This window comes from Macaca nemestrina, chromosome 15, assembly GCF_043159975.1.
Source record: "Macaca nemestrina isolate mMacNem1 chromosome 15, mMacNem.hap1, whole genome shotgun sequence".
NCBI classification, from domain to species: domain Eukaryota; kingdom Metazoa; phylum Chordata; class Mammalia; order Primates; family Cercopithecidae; genus Macaca; species Macaca nemestrina.
The window spans coordinates 30,592,584-30,599,220 of NC_092139.1; positions in this window are offsets into that span (position 1 = coordinate 30,592,584).

Here is a 6,637-nt window from a genome sequence, read left to right on the forward strand (position 1 = left end):
CCTCCTTCTCCTCTGCTCCTCCTCTCTCTTTTCTTTTCTTTTCTTTCTTTTCTTTTCTTTTTTTTTTTTTTGAGATGGAGTCTCACTGTGTCGCCCAGGCTGGAGTGCAGTGGTGTGATCTCGGCTCACTGCAAGCTCCGCCTCCCGGGTTCACGCCATTCTCCTGCCTCAGCCTCCTGAGTATGCACACCACCATACCCAGCTAATTTTTTTGTATTTTTAATAGAGATGGGGTTTCACCGTGTTAGCCAGGATGGTCTTGATCTCCTGACCTCGTGATCCGCCCGCCTCAGCCTCCCAAAGTGCTGGGATTACAGGTGTTAAGCACCGCGCCCGGCCTCTCCTTTTCTTCCTTCCTTCCTTCCTTCATTCCTTCTTTCCTTCCTTCCTTCCCTCCTCTCTCTCCCTCCCTCCCTCCCTCCCTCCCTCCCTTCCTTCCCTCCTTCCCTCCTTCCATTTATTTATTTTGAGACGAAGTCTTGCTCTTGTAGCCCAGGCTGGAGTGCAATGGCATGATCTTGGATCTCAGCTCACTGCAGCCTCCCCTTCCCAGGTTGAAGCGATTCTCCTGCCTCAGACTCCCAAGTAGCTGGGATTACAAGTGCCTGCCACCACACCCGGCTAATTTTTGTATTTTTAGTAGAGATGGGGGTTTCGTCTTGAAATCCTGACCTCGTGATCCACCAGCCATGGCTTCCTAAAGTGCTAGGATCACAGGCATGAGCCACCATGCCTGGCTTAATTTTTTATTTTAAGAGAGGAGGTCTTGCTGTTAATATATTGCTCGGCTGGCCTTGAATTCCTGGGCTCCAGCGATCCTTCCAACTCAGCCTCACAAGTAGCTGAAGTTACAGGGCACACGAAAACTCCTGGCTCATTTTCATTATTAATAATAAAAGGTCAATCCACTAAGAAAACAGCACTGCGAAGTGTGTATGTATGGAACAGCAGAGCTGCAAAATACGTGAAGCAAAAACTAATAGAAATAGATAAATCTGGCCAGGTGTGGTGGCTCATGCCTGTAATCCCAGCACTTTGGGAGGCCGAGGCAGGTGGATCTTTTGAGGTCAGGGGTTCGAGACCAGCTTGGCCAACATGGTGAAACCCCATCTCTACTAAAAATACAAAAATTAACTGGGTGTGGTGGCACACGCCTGTAATCCCATTTATTTGGGAGACTGAGGCAGCAGAATCGCTTGAACCCAGGAGGTGGAGGTGGCAGTGAGCTGAGATCATGCCATTGCACCCTAGCTAGAGCAGCACAGGGAGACTCCATCTCAAAAAAAAAAAAAAAAAAAAAAAAAAAAAAAAAAAAAAAAAAATTGGCCAGGCGCGGTGGCTCACGCCTGTAATCCCAGCACTTTTGGAGGCCAAGGCAGGCGGATCACCTGAGCTCAGGAGTTCGAGACCGGCCTGGTCAACATGGTGAAACCCCGTCTCTACTAAAAATATAAAAATTAGCTGGGCATTGTGGTGGGTGCTTGTAATCCCAGTTACTCAGGAGGCTGAGACAGGAGAATCACTTGAACCGGGGAGGCAGAGGTTGCAGTGAGCAGAGATCGCACCACTGCACCCCAGCCTGGGTGACAGCAAGTCTCTGTGTGAAAAAAAAAAAAAAAAATTGTCAAATTAATTACCCTTCAGAAATTTGGTTCCTAGTCTTGATACTCTCCAAAATTGGGTATAATTATGGATTTCAAATCTTTAAAAAAATTTTTTTTTTTCTTGAGACAGAGTCTCTGTCACCAAGTCTGGAGTGCAGTGGCACAATCTCAGCTCACCGAAACCTCCACCTCCCAGATTCAAGCAATTGTCCTGCCTCAGCCTCACAAGTAACTGTGATTACAAGTGCATGCCACCATGCCCAGCTAAATTTGTATTTTTAGTAGAGATGGGTTTTGCCATGTCGGCCAGGCTGGTTTCAAAATCCTGACCTCAAGTGATCCACCTGCCTCGGCCTCCCAAACTGCTGGGACTATAGGCCTGAGCCACCACACCTGGCCAAATCTTTTAAAATTTAATGGGTACTATTCACAATAGCAAAGACATAGAGTCAACCTAAATACCCATTAATGGTAGACTGGATAAAGAAAATGTGGTACATATACACCATGGAATACTATGCGTGCATAAAAAAGAACAAGATCATGTCCTCTGCAGGAACATAGATGGAACTGGAGGCCATTATCCTTAACAAACTAAGGCAGGAACAGAAAACCAAATACAGCATGTTCTCACTTATAAGTGGAAGCTAAATAATGAAAACGCATGAAAAGAAAGAGGGTAACAATGGACATGGGGCCTACTTGAGGGATGAGGGTGAGAAAAGGGAGAGGTTTAGGAAAAAAAAAAACCTGTTGGGTACTGTGCTTAGTGCCCACGTGATGACATAATCTGCACACCAAACTCCCAAGTTACCAGTTTACCTATGTACCAAACTGGCACATGTACCCCTGAACTAAAATAAAAGTTACATTTTTTTAAATTTAATGGGTGACAAAACTTTGCCATACACTCACCAACAATGAACATTATCATTTTTAATTAAACCTTTTATTTTGAGATACTTGTAGATTCACACGCAGTTGTAAGAAAACACAGAGGGCCGGGCGTGGTGTCTCACGCCTGTAATCCCAATACTTTGGGAAGCCAAGGCAGGTGGATCACCTGAGGTCAGGAGTTCGAGACCAGCCAGACCAACACAGAGAAATCCCATCTCTACTAAAAATAGAAAATTAGGTGGGCGTGGTGGCACGTGCTTGTAATCCCAGCTACTCAGGGGGCTGAGGCACGAGAATTGCTTGAACTCGGGAGGAGGAGGTCGCGGTGAGCCAAGATTTTGCCATTGCATTCCAGCCTGGGCAACAAGAGTGAAACTCCGTCAAAAAAAAAAAAAAAAATCTCAGCACTTTGGGAGGCCAAAGCGGGTGGATCATTTGAGGTCAGAAGTTCAAGACCAACCTGGCCAACATGGCGAAATCCCATCTCTACTAAAAATACAAATATTAGCCGAGTGGTAGTGACACGCACCTGTAATCCCAGCTACTCAGGAGGCTGAGGCAGGAGAATGGCTTGAGCCTGGGAGAGGTGGAGGTTGTGATGAGCCTAGATTGCACCACTGCACTCCAGTCTGGGCGACAGAGTGAGACCCTGTCTAAAAAAAAAAAAAAAAAAAAAAAAAAGAAAGAAAGAAACAAAGAAAGGAAGAAAACACAGAGAAATCCCAATTCCCTTTACTCACTTTCTCCCAATGGTGACATCTTGCAAAACCATAGTAAAACATCTCAACTAGGATATTGACAATGATAAAGCAATATCCAGAACATTCCATCACCACAAAGTTTCCTCATGTTGCCCTTTTACAGCCACACTCACCTCTCTCTTGCTCCTGTCGCCTACTTAATACCTGGCAACCACCAATCTGTGGTTCATTTCTATAATTTGGTTATTTCAAGAATGTTATAGAAATGAAATGATACACTATGTAATATATTGGAATTGGTTTTTGTCACTCAGCATAATTCACTAAGGATTCATCCAGGTTGCTGCATTTATCAATAGTTCATTCCTTTTTATTGCTGAGTATTATTTCATGGTATGGCTGTACAAATTTGTTTAACTGTTCATCCATTAAAAGAATCTGGCTGGGCATGGTGGCTCACGCCTATAATCCCAGCACTTTGGGAGGCCAAAGCGGGAGGATCACTTGATGTCAGAAGTTCAAGACCAGTCTGGTCAACATGGTGAAATCCCGTCTCTATTAAAAATACAAAAATTATCCAGGTGTGGGAGTGTGTGCCTGTAGTACCAGCTACTTGGGAGGCTGAGGTACGATAATCACTTTGAACCCAGGAGGCAGAGGTTGCAGTGAGCTGAGATCACGCCATTGCACTCCAGCCTGGGCAACAGAGTGAGACTCTGTCTCAAAAACAAACAAACAAAAAAAGAAGCTAAAACAATAGGAAATTGGCTATATCAATTCTGATATATCCATAGGCTAGAATATTCTGTTGCCAGAGAGGTTGCATAAGGGCAGACTAAGGTGCTTGGACCTTCTCCTGAGACCAGCAGTCTCCAAAGTTTTGTTCATATGAACTTAACGGTACAAATATTAGCAAATATTTCATTAGCTGATATCTCAAAGCACAATATACAGTTAGGATGAGAGTCATCACTAATTAATGAGAGGGCATGTAAATTCATATTTCTTTTCTTTTTTTTTTTGAGACAGAGTCTTGTTCTGTTGCCCAGGCTGGAGTGCGGTGGTGCAATCGTGGCTCACTGCAACCTCCACTTCCTGGGTTCAAACGATTCTTGTGCCTCAGCCTCCTGAGTAGCTGAGTTTACGGACGTGCGCCACCATGTCTGGCTAATTTTTGTATTTTTAGTAGATACAGGGTTTCACTATGTTGGCCAGGCTGGTCTGGATCTCCTGACCTCAAGCGATCCACTCGCTCCGGCTTCCAAAGTGCTGGGATTACAGGTGTGAGCCACTGCGCCTGGCCCGTAAATTCATATTTCAAAGTGTCTTTTTGATCATTGTTTTCTCAAATTTTATTACATTCCTTACAACATGGCTGACAAAGACCAGCATTCATACCAGAAAGAGTGACCTGTCAGCTGTGTCCTTTTCTACTTGTTTGCTGTGCTGGTAATTTTCACAGTATCTGGAACTTGCCATTTCTTTGCAGGAATATTTTGAAGCCATTTGTCTGTTTCATAGGACAACCTAGTAACATGATCCTACGTTTAGTTAGACTGACACGACTCATTACACACTGCAATGCACTGCAGAATGCTGAAAGGGATGCATGAGGACCCTGCTGCCCACCCCCCAGGCGTGGACCCTCATTCACTCAGGAAGTCTCTGCTTGACATCTGCCCTCATGACATTGGCTCTCAGACAGAGGTCAGATGTACAGATCAAGTGAGGCCAAAACATTTACTATGTCATACAAGAGCTTAATTCTTATTTTTATTTTATGTATTTTTTTCGAGATGGAGTCTCTCTCTGTCGCCCAGGCTGGAGTGCAGTGGCCCGATCTCTGCTCACTGCAAGCTCCGCCTCCTGGGTTCACGCCGTTCTCCTGCCTCAGCCTTCTGAGTAGCTAGGACTATAGGCGCCCGCCCCCACGCCCGGCTAATTTTTTTCTATTTTTAGTAGAGATGGGGTTTCACCGTGTTAGCCAGCATGGTCTCGATCTCCTGACCTCGTGATCCGCCTGCCTCCGCCTCCCAAAGTGCTAGGATTACAGGCGTGAGCCACGCGCGCGACCAGAAGACCTTCTTTTCTCATTTTTAGGTTAAAAAATGAATAGAGGCCGGACGCGGTGGCTCACGCCTGTAATCCCAGCACTTTGGGAGGTGGAGGCTGGCGGGTCACCTGAGGTCAGGAGTTCGAGACCAGCCTGACCGACATGGTGAAACCCCGTCTCTACTAAAAATACAAAATTAGACAGGTGTGGCGGCACATGCCTGTAATCCCAGCTACTCGGGAGGCTGAGGCAGGAGAATCGCTTGAATCTGGGAGGCGGAGGTTGGAGTGAACTGAGATCATGCCACTGCACTCTAGCCTGGGCAACAAGAGTAAAACTCTGTTTCAAAAAAGGAAAAACAAAATTAGCCGGGTGTGGTGGTGCGTGCCTGTAATCCCAGTTACTCGGGAGGCTGAGATAGGAGAATTACTTGAACCGGGGAGGCAGAGGTTGCAGCCAGACTAGATGGTGCCACTGCACTCCAGTGTAGGCAACAGAGCGAGACTCCATTAAAAAGAAAAATTCAGGGGAAAAGAGCAATTTAAAAAACCCATAACTATAAAAATAATACAAATTACAAAACAACTATTTGCATGAACATTTACATTTTATTAGTTATAAGTAATCTAGATATGATTAAACTGTGTGGGGGAATGTGCGTAGGTTATATGCCAATACTACCTCATTTTATACGAAGGATTTGAGCATAGAAGGATTTTGGAGTCCACAGGGGTCCTGAAACCAATTCCCCCTTCCCATGCCTAGGGATGACTGAATTATACAGCAGCAAAAATGAATATACTCAAGCTATATGCATGAGTCTCACAAATATAATGCTCACAGAAAAAAGTAAGTTGCAGAAGGGTAAATACGGTTGATACATAAAGGTTTTAAACACAGAAAGAACTGTTTAATGACATACGGATGCAGTAAAAGTATAAGAAATGTATGCAAACTTATTTAAATTCAGGGTGGTGGTTACATGGAGTAAGGCGAATGTTTGGGATGTCAGTAGGTACCTGACAAATGACAACTTTACTTTTTTTTTTTTTTTTTGAGATAGGGTCTTGCTCTTTCGCCCAGACTGGAGTGCTGTAGTGGGATGATAGCTCACGCAGCCTCGATCTCCAGGCTCAAGCGATCCTCCCTCCCGCCTCAGCGTCCCAAGTAGCTGGGACTACAAGCGCCCGCCACCACGCCCGGCTAATTAAAAAAATTTTTTTGTAGAGATGAGGTCTCACTATGTTGCCCAGGCTGGTCTTGAACTCCTGGGCTCAAGCGATCCTCCCGCCTTGGCCTCCCAGAGTGCTGGCTGGGATCACAGGCGTGAGCAACCGCCCCTGGCCTGCAACTTTACTTATAATAATCTGTGTGGTAGGTGT